Genomic DNA, 14,469 nt, shown 5'->3' with positions numbered 1-14,469 from the left:
TCTACACATACTAGCATTTAAATTGTGTGATTTTATCTAATCTGAAATTGTATTGCTGAAAAAAACAAGTTCTCCTCTTAATTAATAATTATATAATTTGAAAAGTAAAAAAACACGCTGTCTTATGATATGAGCGTCTTGTATGTACATACATATATATGTTTCAATGAAAAATTCTTTTAAGAAATTTGAAAATTTTCGAGTGTTTTGAATTTTAAAAAGTTTTTGTGTATCAGAATATATAAAGAATAACCAAATTAAAAATCAATTTTTATTACATTCATTAATATTGTAATAATCATCTACTTATATTTACACATGCATACAGATATGTTTGCGTGTAAAATGTAAATAAGAATGTTAGCGGATGTGCTTGCTTGTATACAAGTTGGAATATTTTGTACAAATAAGTGAATAATAGAGACGTTCCTCTTCAGTTTTTTTTTTATTAAAATCGGAATTTAAAGCTTTCGTCATATTTATAAATATCAAAAACTTTTATATAGAGTTTCAATGTGAGAACTACAAAAAATATAGATGTTACACTCAATCATAAAAATTTTATAAACTCTTAGGAGTACTCCAGTGGACACTAATTTGGTTGAGACAATCTGCAAAGTAAATGAGATTTGATTTTCTATTTCTTAAACAAAATCTTGGGTTAGAACAGAATTGAGACTATCAGACCGTATAATATGTGAGTCTTAAAAAGTCAGTAATATGAGCCGTTTTCGGCTTAGTCAAAATTATCAACACTCGATGCATACGATAAATAACGGTAACAATTTATTAGATAGTTGCAATTGTGATTATCGATTGTCATTTTTGACAATCATAGACGATCATTTTAACATAGATCAATGCCAAACGATTGACGTGTTAGTTTCAAACGTTTAATTATTGTCAAATGACTTATTGATTATTTTGGCTATGCAGAAAGCAGGCCCCAGGAGTGTAGAAAATCGATTTCGTGTCGAATGTAATATTATAGTCGAAAACCAAGAACTGGAATTTATTTAATAATTTTAGAATTTCAAATATTCAAATATAAAAATCAATAATTATATACTACGAGTACATATATAATATGTATAAAACGATTTTTTTTCATTTTATGTAAAACACTTCACAAAACTTTAGTAAGCACGGAATTGGAAATATTTCCACTTTGACTACAAATATATTTTCATATGTAGTTTTGGAATATTTCGGATGAGAGGATTATAATTTCAAAATTAATGATACGTACAAAGAAAAAACCGAATAGTAAAAAGCTTTTGTTATAAAAAAATTCTTTCAAAAAATCTAATAATAATAAAAATAAAATAGCAAATTACACGAATTTTCGGCAGATTACGAGTATTAAAAAAAATTATAAAAAAATTCATTTCAAATATATTTTAACACTCTCGAAAATTATTTAAATTATTTATGGATGGATTTGTTGTATAACAATAAAGTAAAAAATTATGTGTAGAAAAAAATAAAAGTGAATGGTTCTTTAGCATGGATTCAGTGAGTGTAGGAAATAAATTTGGAATTAGAGTAGGTTTTGTTGTTGTATATAAAAGAAAAATAAATAAATAAATGAGTAAAACGAAAATGAAGTAAGTCAGAAGTCGGAATTCGGAATTTAATAAGGAAATTTTTTTTTGTTGGCGACTTTTTTTATTAAGTAATTAAGCAAATTTATCAAATTTAAATAATGAAATTGTGACACCCAAATATGGATAATAGTTCTTTAACGTGCTAAAAACAAATAACCCATCATAAATGTGAGAGTACGGGAGTTGGAGTGGATTTTGGAATTACATATATTGAGAAAAATTCTTTAATATAAGCGGCAACGTTCTTACCGACAAGGCAAGCTATAACAAATAAAATAGTTATAAAATCGACATTTTGCTTTTGTTAATTTTCGAATAATCGGATCAACGAAGTTGGGGTCGAAGTGTCACAATTGAGATGTTGGACTAACGGTATCGAAGTCAGTGGAGTCGGAGTGTCACTGTTCAGAAGTCAGTGCCGAAGGTCTTAAAACTTTTTAGGCTAAGAGTCGGACTCGAAAATTAAATTTTTCTTTTTAAAATTTATGTATAATTCGGAGCGGAATTCGAAATCTAAAAAAAAATGAAGTCGGCTTCAGATTCGGAGAACGAATTGCAAAATTTTGTAATGCACTCCCTAATCCAAGAAAAATACTCATTCACATAACCATTGCATTATTTGGAGAAATAGTATTTAAATAAATAATTGTAAATTACCGCTATATTTTGCTGGATCCTCCAATACGAACATTGATTTTATCTTATTAAGTTACTACTTTAACTAAGCTTGTTACCACAATGAAACCTTTTGAGCTCATTTATATTTTTGCTTCATTAACATATGGTAACGTCGCTGTAAATTTACTTTCATCAAAAAATCACAATAATGATATTAACTTGACTTGCGGAACGGAACGTAAAACCACATTGAATGTTATTATATAATACTGTCACGTCAGTATTTTATTAAAATAATTTTAAGATAAATTTTTCCAAAGAGTACTGTTGATTAACTTCACATTACATCAAAAATTATTGTTGAAAATATTGTTAACCACTTATAAGAATTACCGCAATATTCAAGAGCCAAATTAAAACAATATTATATACACACATTCAATGTACACTCTCATACATATATAAATTACTTAACCTAATTTTTAATGAAATTAAAAATTGAAATCATACTTATGCAATCTGGTAATTATTTATATGTATATATATTATACATATATTATATGTATATATGTTAAATATAACATGTACATAAATGTATGTAGATTTTGTATTGTATACCTTTTTACACCTACTCAATATCAAATTCGACGCCAATTAAAAAATCGAGCAAAACAAACCAATAAATTTCCACTCAATTTAATTTAATGCTTGTTATATGAGTTTAAAGTTTTTATTAAACTCATATACATAATACCCATACCTAAGGTAAATATTACCGTATTACAGGTATTAAATTTTTCAAGGAAACGAGCTTAATCAAAACGAAGAAATTTTAAAAAAAAAGCAAACAATATTAATGGGATTGATAATTAAATTTTAATTTTTCTGTTGTTTTTTTTTCGTTTTTAATGAATGCTGTTTTCGAAAATTGCATTCTCGTTAATTAATGAAATTCAAAAGTATAGAAAACTTTTTCTTTCCATTACATTTTTATTTTTTTTTCTGTTTCGAGATTTTTTACAAACTTTACTGCTATTTTAACTACAATTGTATCAGATTGGAAAGAAAAAAAAATCTCATATTTCACTGGCACTTCACGGTCAGTAGTGCCAGTGAAAAATGAAATATTTGATGCCATGCTTATTTGTAATATGTGTAAACACAGGTTGTGCAGCTAGAGCAACCACATCGTTTCTAAAGCAATCAATCAGTTTAGATTATATATATGGGGTAATAATGTACCTTGACTCACCTTTTATGCCTAAAGCGCTTCCCCAAAACCTTTCATCCTGATAAATTCATTTACCTTGCGGAATAAAAGACTCTCTTTTGTGGATCAACGCTCAATACCCATCGAAAAGGTGCATCTCCTACAGAACCCGCAAATACTCTCGCCTTCAGACTGAAACACCTCATATCACTACCTCATGTGACTCCTAAATCAGCATTCTGCTGTTAGGAGAATATTTTCATCTGGTTCCTATCTATTTCTATTCTACCAGAAGCTCCTTGGCCTGCCGCAACTTATGTTGTTTAATTTTTAATAATTCCAATACATGATAACATTACTTTTACCACATTAAACGACAACACTTTTAAACAACTACATAGAGACCAACAGACATTTAGTTAGCGATAAAATGTGGGCAAATTCCATTCAAAATTCGGTTTCGTTATGGCGCACACTCTGTATAACATGCAAATTAAAAAAAAAACAAATTGTAAATAAGAAGTAAAAACTACTTATTATTTATGGGTGACTGATTTCTTTCTTTCCTATTTTCACTAACAATCTAGAGTTTTTATTTTTCTATATGATTTATGGAAAATGCACACGTATACTTCTAATATTGCAAACAAAAACAAAGTTTTTGACCTACACCATTAAAATCATCTATAAAAAATTAATTTTTTTTTGTACGCAAAGTCAGGAGACATTATAATTTAATGACTTTCACTTTTCATTAGAAATACGATTAAAGTTATATAAAATATTCACCTGTATACGATTCCTGTAAATAGTTCGTGTAATGCACGGAAATTACAAAAATGCTCACAAATAAATTTTGCAACAAATTTCGCTATATTTTAATGTATGAATTTTAATTAAAACAAAGCACTTATGATATGCGGTGTGTTATACCACGTCTTGTTATGTGTTCATAGCAAAGTTGAGTGCACCTATTTAAAGTATTGAAGACTGCAAAAAAAAATATGTATTTGAAATATTTCATGCAGAACATTTCTATGTATTTCTATTTGAATTTGAAATGAAAGTTATGCAAATTTTTGCAAGTAATAGAAGAAAATTTCATATTTTAAAAATTGTAAAGTAAAAGTCGGGAAGATTTTAAGTATTTTATAAATTTATGTTGAGTTCCTGAAAATGAATAAAAATGAAATTTAATAATAAAAGCACTTAATATCTATATCACGAAAGTGACACGAATTAGAACTAGCTGATTAGCATGCCATTATACGCATGGAGTAACATTTTTACTGTATGCGCGTTTTTCTACTGAAAATCACTAAAATATCGGAAGTCACTCTTTAAAAAACTCAAAATTTCACTTCAGAATTTAATAATTCTACCCTAAAGCTGTATAAACATACGCATGTTTGTATTCTAAACTTCTAGCTGATTGTATTGAATTCCTCACCCGAATAAGGCAATCATTAACAAAAACACATGAAATTTAAAGACAAAAAAAGCAAAACGCAACACATTTTTTTTTCGTTTGCTCAACTCAATTTAATTAAATAACGTTTATATTCTAATTTTTACTCATTACCTACTGACATTAACTAAATGTGAGTAAGAAAAAAACAAATCCACAATACTATACCGTATATGAGAACCTTTAGGGCATGAGAATTTAATAATGAAAACCAACTTCAAAGTTAAAAACCGCATGTCAAGTACATTTCAGTAACAACAGTTAACAAAATAACAGTTAAAATTTTTTCAAAAAGCACTGCAGTATATTTTAATTATCACTTTTTTTTTTGTTCTTTAAACTTCCTATACAAGTGTTAAAATTATTATTTAAAAAAAAAAAACAAATTACTGTTGTTGTTGTGTTTATTGTTATTTTTCATGTTTTCTTCAATTTTTGCTCAATTACATTTATAAAATAATTTTCTTTTAAATTCTCACATTGTTGTAAGCGTGCGAGCACCTAGCTTACATATATATATTTTTTTTAAATTATTTCTTCAAATATAAGAACGAATAAAAATTGAATTAAAACTGAATGTGTAAAAAAAAAAAAACAAACCAACTTCTATGGGATTAATAAGAAAAAAATTTAAAAATGAATTATACGATTAATATCAACTTCAGGCAGAGCTAAAGAACCTTTTTCCAAACTATTACCTTAAAATATTGTTGAATATTTCTTATGTTTAAGGTTGAACTCGTCTTATGACAAAATGGAACTGTGTAGGCTCGAAAACGTAATGAGGACTTGAGTAGTACTTCTTTTTCAGTGTCTTCTGCTCTAAGTTTAGTAGCTTACAAGTGATTTAGAGAACAAGACTTATGATATTTCCTTAATTCATCCAAAAACCTCTTCTTTAGAATTTAGAAAATAAAGAAGTTGATTATTATTTTCTCTCCTAATATACTGATTGCGAAAGAAAATAAGGAGAAAATCAAATTTTTAAATCACTCTCTTTTAACATATCATTTTGAACGAGTTTTCAAATCGGCAACACTGATATTCACAAACCGAACCATTTGGGTTGTGTGGTTCAACCACAATTTTTTTTTTGTTTTATCGCCACTGACATGTTTAATATTAGTTTAATCAGAATTATTTTCAAAATAGAAAAAAATTTGTTAAACAATTTGAGTATGTATAAGTGTTTACACAAAGCTATGTACAACTGAGTATCTTTTTTTTTTGTTGTTCATCAAAACATTACTATAGTTCCAAACCGAGTGTAAAATTGTTCCGTACTTGAATGTTATTAAATAATGATCACCTTAAAAAGCGAATTGATAAACTATTTCAATCAATAGCATACACATGCATACATATCTATATACGTTATTTCTAATTTTTTTTTTTGGCAGATAATTGACAGTTAAATAATTAATATTAGAAAAAAAAAATTTTTTTTAAAGAAAAATGTTACCTTTTATAGCATAATTTTTTTTTAGTATATGTAGTACAAAATGTAGTATAACAAGTGAAAATCAAACTTGGTATTTAGAATATTCACTTTTAAAAAATAAAGCCGCGCTCAAACGGTTTACGCTACGAATCGAAACAAAACAATAAAAAAAAAATAAAAGTTGAAATATTGATTGATTGCGTGACCGCTTAAATTGTCTATTGTTATACTTCTATTTAGAAGTAAAAATAAGATATGCCCCAAAGTTTTCTAAATGATTTTTCAAAACTAATTTATATCGCATATACGAATTACAACAAAATGTATATGCGAGTCTAAAATGTGTTGATGATGGTGGTTGTGGCAACGTAACGATGGTTAATTTACTATTATTTTCATATATAGTAAGTATGTAAGGTTAAAATTTAAACTATTTTACTTATTAATTAAAAATTATATATTTTTAAGGTTAAAATGTATTTTTTTTTATTGTTATACTATTGTAATATAAGACGTTCATTATCTATTAATAGGTCTTTGTTTAATTGGAAAAATTGTATTAAAAGTAAGTATGAAATACGAAGGACATAATTTGCAATAATTTGGTGCCGTATGTACTATGGTATACAATGGTACAATGTATATATATATATATAATTCCATGTAGTAATAATGAATAATTCATTGTTTAATTTACAATTAAATTTTAATAAATTAAAAGCAATTTAACATTTGTACAATTTTTTTTTTTTGTTTTTTCATAAAAATTTTAATTGTAAATGAATTTTTTTCCTTAAAAATTTTCCAATTACTATGTAGGTTTTTGAAACTTTTGAGACTATACTCAAGAATTCCGATTTTTCTAGATCGGACAAGCACCTTATCAAATGATCCTTTTTCTTTTGAAATTAATTGGTTTCTATGTAAGAATCCGCAAGGAAAACACCGGAGTATGAGCAATCAAATGCATATGGGCTTATTTTATTTCAGCTATGCTATAATTATTACTGTACCCAGAAGCAGTTCACTTTATATTAATTAAATGATTTTTAAAAATTGATTTTATTAATTATGTGTTTCAACTTTTCAGCAGTGTGAACAACATAGAAAATTAAGCTCTAATTTAGAAGTTACCCAAGACATGCACCTTAATCATTTTAAAATGAATTTAGAAGTTACCCAAGACATGCACCCTAATCATTTTAAAATGAATTTATTCAATATTTATACACTTCCTTTTGAAAATTTTCTTTCAAAGATTTCCTTTAACTGTAAACACTACAGGCTTTTATATATTTATACAGCCCCTGCTTAACCTGTTATAAATTTTTCGATAATGGTATAGAAATTACGCTTAGTCTTCATTAGAAAGCATGACAAATGCAAATCATTTTATATAAAATTACTGAAAATCACGATAATTAAATCAAAGGGGCTTCGTTAATACATTTAAATTATTTGATTTTTTTTTTAAGTTTTTATTTTAAACCCAATTTCGACCACAACTTTCACAATCTTGTCTGGCCCCTATATGCGAAATCAATATTAAATTGAGAGAAAATTATACACATTTTCTCTCAATTTTCTTCAATTAAATGAAAGGGTTAAATTTTTTATGGTGTTAATAATAAATTTTTCGACCGTATCTACATTACCGTATTAGGTATTGATTTAGTTTGCAAATTATTTTAAAGAAAAAATCAAAATGCTGAATGATTTTTTTTTTATTTTTCTCTGTGATCATGGAGGACCCAAATTAATTTAAAACACATGTTTAATTTTTTTCTTTTTTCTATTTTTTTTTTTCATTATTTAATTTTCAATTAAAAACGGTTTTCTTTAATAATTACTAAACAACGGCGGATGTCAAAAACAACGATTTTTGATTGATATCTAATAAAAAAAGAAGAAAAAAAACCACTGATGGACGCTGATTTTGAATGAAAAATTAAAAAAAAAAAAAAAACAATTTTGGTTTTATAACAAAAAAGAAAGCCTTGAGAATCGCTTTCTTTAAAAAATTTTAATAAAATTCCAAATTTTATGCGCTAACTGGTGGTATTATTTTGCAATTTCAGTATAAAAACAAAACTTAAGACAATTTTATTTTTTTTTTCAAGTTATTTTATAAAAGTTAAAATTGAAAAATAAAAGTTTATGTGAAAATATTTCAGTAATATCAATTTTAAAGTCGGCCAGGCCAGTCTGTCTAAGAACGCTAGAGAAATTTTTTTGGAGCTGCGAAGGAGATTCTGCGAAATTACGGCAAGGAATGTTATAGATTTAGAAAAAAATCAGGTGAAAATTCTAACCGGGGTCTTGTCGGATCACTGGATACTCGGGAGGACTTCAATAGGGTGTACTTCGATGATGAAGATACTCTGCCAGTACATCTTTCGAGAGGGTGTAGTGCTCTCGTTCGTAGGGAAAGAGAAATACTGGGGGACCTTGCTCTTACGGCGGCAGACTGTATGTCAACTAGGCCTCACAAGATAATCGACTTCATCAGGAGGTTTGATTTTGAGCGAGTGCTGTAGAAGCATGCTCTGCACTTAAAAGGGAATCATTATACGCAGAGGAGGTGTACTTTTACCGCAGTTGCATACATTTATCAGCAATATTACTAAATTTTAAAAATCATATCGCCTTCTTTGCAAACCCCTTATTTACGTTTCACTTGCTTCTTATTATTATTTTTCTTTTTACAATTTATTTATAAATTATTTCTTTTGTTCTAAATATTTCAGTTTCGATTTCTTAATTTAGTATGATTTTCATTTATTTATTAAAAGTAATTTCAATGCCAGAATAAATAGAAAAACTATCAGTACTCAATAACGAATTTATTAATATTAATGTTAAATTGTTATTGCATATTTAATATTTATCGCAAATATCTAATATTTGCTGATAAATGTATGTTTAAGCTATGGTCTATGAGTTAACGTTAGTATAATTTTAAAAAAAAAAAAATTGTTTTTATGCCCGTAGTTTATACGAATGAACGAAAATATACGAATATCGAGTCACTATGTTACTATTGTGATTATTTACGAATATTTCTATTTAATAAATTGAGTTAATTTGTAATAAAAACCAGAGAGAGCATCTTCAATACATGTATTTTAATATTTTAGAATGATAGTTGCATGAGTTAAGATATTCATTTTGAAAATTTATTTAAAAATTTGAGAAAATTTTCTAATAATTTATAAATCAAGTATACAGTTTTGTGTGATAATCCTACTAAAGTGGACAAGGTGTAATCAATCCATATTGCTATATTATAGAATTTCTACACTCAGAAAATTATTTTGTTTTTCACAATTTACACTTATTAAATTTTTAAAATCAAGCAAACGTCACAAATTTCTAGATAATTTTTGTAAAACTCTAAATTTCCCTTTAATTTTTCTAAAAAAAAAAAAAAAAAACAGCAATAATAGAAACTATAATAAAAGAATATTTTTCTCGGTCTAATTGGTAATCCTAATTTGCGTTTTGTTTACTTAAATTCTTTTGTATACTATAAAGTAAGAGTACTTTCATTATATAGACGTGTTTTCATGTATGTGCATAGATAAAAATTGTTTACACACATTGGTACAACATTTTTATTGTTATCAATGCTCATATTACACCATATTTTATTTGCTAATAAAGAAAAGAGTATAACAGTTAAAAAAAAAAAAAAATTGTTTGTATACATAATGCTTCCATATAGCAAAAAAAAAAATATGCCAAAGTACTTTCTCTGTTATTATTTTTTATTTTGATCTTTTCAAATTTGTTTGAAATTTGTTGAAAAGAAGGAAGTTGTGATTTCTATAAATATATGTATACATATAGATTTAATAGATTATTATTATACTCACACGATTATAATATTATGTAAAAAACAAAAAAATATAGATTATTTAGTGACCCAAAGGGAGACAATATTAAAAATGTTATTGCAGAGTAGAATAAAAAATAAATATTAAATTAAACCAGAACTTTGAGGCTGGTGGATGGGCTTCACCTTGTCTCACCATGATTCATCTGAAAAGGATGGGCAAGGTGGAGAGAGTTGTGTCGTCTTTGCTTGAAAGAAGATGAGACAGCGAAACATCTGCTATGCGTGTGTGAGGCTGTGGTCCGGCTAAGAATAAAGTGCTTCGGATGAGGCTTTGTGACCCGTTCGGAGGTCTCAAGACTCAAGGTGGACGTAATACGTGGAGATTCGTCAGGGGTCTATTGTAACTCACTACTGACTCATGTAACTGGATCGCGAATCACAGAAGATCCTATGGGTCGAGGTGCGAAGGGCAACCTCGGCCTTGGTTCCCCCTTTAAAAAAACAAAACAGAAACAAATTTCGGCAGAATTTGAAGAAACTGAAATTATAAAGTGACTCTTCCGATATTGAGAAAAGGTAATGCGTGAAAGTCACACTGGCATCAATATCTCAAATTTTATTGTAAATTAAAACTGCTCATTTTTTCCCGTAGATGGCTAAGTGCATCTTTATATTGCAAATAAACGTCAAATTCATCACAATTTTGAATTTTTAGTTTAAATTTAATATAAAATAATTTCCACATGAAACCGTTGTTTACAAACCATTCTTAACTAGTTAACATCATGAGCATTTTTCCAAGTAACTTTTAAAATATTCATTATTGCAGTACTTCTTGGAGACATGATAATGACGTCACGAAGTTTAATATTTAAATATTTAAACTGCATAGAAACTGCTTTTTTTTCTACATGTGTGCAGATTTATATATGTACATATGTATATAGAAATAATAAAAAGGGTCATAATTACCTTGAATAACAAAAAAAAAAATGTCAGAATTTTTTATTTATATGCTAAATAACAATTCAGGTGCGATGATGAATGAATGGTAAAGATTTTATATTATGTCAAAAAAAAATATATTTAAAGAACAAAATAAAAACGTACGACTGACTCTTAAGTAATTTGAAAAATGCAAAAAAAAAGTCAAATTTTTCTTTGTACAATGACTTTGTTTAGAATGCCGTTCCGTTTGTGTTTTTGATATAGCATATTTATGGGTACTTTCTTTTGTCTCAGATATAAGCGTAATGCAAATGGTTTGAGAGTTTCACATAAAGGGTGGTTGCTTTGTCAAAAAATATTATTGTATTCATTTTCTTTTATGATCTAAGGTAAGAATTTCACCTTATTTAGGAAAAATAATCCTAAATAACATATAGGTATGTATAGAAAAAAAAATTAATATGCTACACGCTTATTTCCTTTAATATTTTCTTCAACCGAGGAATAATAGTAGAAAAAAATTAATGATTTCACTTTTTATTTTTATGAATAGGCTTTTTTTACCTATACCGTATGTGATGTGAAACAATGGGACAATAATATAATACTTATATGTCCATAATAAAAAGTGAGTTAAGAGTTACAAAATATTTTGTCATCCAAAATGTTTATGGCTATTATATATGTGAATATGAAAAGCAATTTAAGATTAAAAAAAACAAAAGTAAGGTAGAGTTAGAACGAATTTTTCATTGTTATGTAAGTGGAAACAATTTATTTTGAAAATATTAAGTATAAGTATTTATATTATATTTTGTGCCTATTGACTGTCTAAATGCTCATGAAATTTTGTAAAAAAGTAATATAAAAGACTGGCATCCTAATGCAGCAAAGACTTTTATATTGGGGGCGATCTCACCGGTATCTTGTGGAAGCACTGTAGAATTGATAGGCTGGGCCTGGAAAGTGAAGACAGAGATTTTATGGGAAGAACTTCAATGTATCTTCTGTGAGAATAGGTAATGCTCTCACTCGTCGTAACAGAAGGGAAATACGTGGAGACATTGCTCTCACAGCGGCGAAGTTGCGCTTTTCCAGGCTCAAGACAGTGTTCGAGCTGATCAGAGGAGAAGATCTCGAAGGGTTGCGAAGAAGGTATACCCTACAATCAGATTGTGACACAATACATCCTGATATCCGGCCACGGTTCACTGTTATTATGATCTAAAAATCTCTATCAATCTTGGAAGGAATGTAGTCATTAAATATGTATATGTAGGGGATTATTTTAATGCAGCTCTTAAAATAAATGCTCAATAAAGGTATTGCAATCATCCTCAGTTAATCATAAATTCTCATCAAAATCATTCTTGAATAAAGGCGATCGGATTGGGAATTTCAATCAAAATATTTACAAAATGGAAATGGAATTTTTATATTTTTCTGCACTCATAAGAGTCTAACATAAAATTGAAACAAAATAAATAATTTTTCTAGAATAAACAGGAGCAATTCAATTTCAATTCATTTTTCATTTTAATTCAGAATTTTTATTTTATTAACAAAATAAATAATAATTATAGAAACTTTGAATGGATGATGAATATTTTCCGTAAATGAAGCGGAGGCACATAATGATATTCGTACATATATACATCCATACCTACATACAGACATATGAAATTATTTGAAAATTTTGAGTAATGGAGAAAAATTTAATTGGAATTTACCCCAAAGGAGTTTTGTTTATTTGAATGGTTTTTACCTTTTCCTTCCAACTTTTCAAAATTATATTTCAAGTGATAAGTTCCATATCATATCCTCCTTATTAGTTATAAAAAGTAGTCGTTGCGTTTGCACACGTGGTTATTCAATGATAATAAGAAGATTTCAATTGATAATTTTTTTTTCTAATTAATATTTAATATAAAAATTATAAATAAAATACTCAACAGTAGGATATTTGCTTTGGTATTAAAATAGTACGCAGGGATACATAGGGGTTAAAATAATTGATTTTGATTATAATTGTTGAAAATGGAAAGTTATTTATAGGGAATCAAATTAATATTTGTAGAGTTGATGAAATAAAATACAAGTTTATTTAGAAAATAATTTTTATTATTCCGCAAAGATATGAAAATAAGTTTATTTGCAGGTAATTAAACGGAATATTATGATTATAAAAGATAGAAGAGGGGAATTTTATATGATAGAAGAGGGAACATTAATTTTATATGATAGAAAATTGAAATCTATTCAATGAATAATATGAATATTTTATTTTGAGGTTAACGATCTTTGGATATATATAGACGAAGGCTAATGAATTCAATTGAATGTCGTTGAACTCTAAGAACCCCAGTTATAGTAAACAATGAAGTTAAAAAAAATTACATATTTTAAAAACTTTGAACGCATTTTCTGGTTACTTTATAAGGAATTGTTGTTTTCTTACAAATTTTGGAAAAATTATGTACTTACAATTCGAAAAAACTTACGAAAAATTTTGATAAAATTTAAATGCGTTGGTTGGATAAACTGATGAGCTGTAAAAGCAGATTTTTTGAGGAAAATTTGCAAGAAACTAAAGTGTAGTGCAAATATGAACTAGTATTACATACATTTAGTTATAATATTATACTTCACTCTTACTTATATAATTGCCTGCGTTGCATTTATGCATGACAAGCAAAAATTAAACACAAGTACACCATCTGAACCACCATCTGTGTAGTAACGAAATTTATTTCTGGTAATTGGAAATAGTGTTTTTCATTTACAACAGATGAACCTTATGTAGATGGAAGTGTTCCTGAGTTTCGTACTAGTAGTTATCGAAATTTTTATAATGTACTTTCTGTGCACTCATTCAATAAGTTGTTAATAGCAATAAGAACTATTAGAAATTACAACGTTTTTATTAAAAATGTAAAATTCTAGTTTTTCGATTTTGAGCATCGAAATGTAGACAAATTGTTAATTATACTTTGATTTAATAATTTGCATAGCGTATTAAAAATAATTAAATGAATTAAAAAAATTTTTTTGATGTAATTTTAAATAAAAGAGGTATTTCTTATTCTCTATAAAAATATTAAATATGATTTTGTGTCATCTTGTACTATATACGAAAATATTAACATAATTTAAAAAATTTCGATATTTTAATTCGAAATTTTTTAAATTATGATAAAAAAATTCATAATTTTTATATTTTTTATGTTCTTTTTAGGGTTCATGTTTAAAAATTTTGAAAATTTTGAAATATTCAAACGAAATTCATTTCATTACAAAAACTCTTCAACTGTATAAATGATTATGTTTTAGTTTTTATAA

General features: G+C 26.9%; 1 protein-coding gene across 1 annotated transcript in view; it reads right to left on the bottom strand.

Moving 5' to 3' along the window:
• The window catches only part of LOC129606860 (nuclear transcription factor Y subunit gamma), a 105,786-nt gene that overhangs the window by 33,383 nt on the left and 57,934 nt on the right, over positions 1-14,469 (bottom strand). The gene's annotated exons all lie outside the window — the stretch shown is intronic.

The sequence above is a fragment of the Condylostylus longicornis genome, unplaced genomic scaffold (genome assembly GCF_029603195.1).
Source record: "Condylostylus longicornis isolate FDR11 unplaced genomic scaffold, ASM2960319v2 ptg000022l, whole genome shotgun sequence".
NCBI classification, from domain to species: domain Eukaryota; kingdom Metazoa; phylum Arthropoda; class Insecta; order Diptera; family Dolichopodidae; genus Condylostylus; species Condylostylus longicornis.
This window is presented reverse-complemented; position numbering and strand designations above follow the sequence as displayed.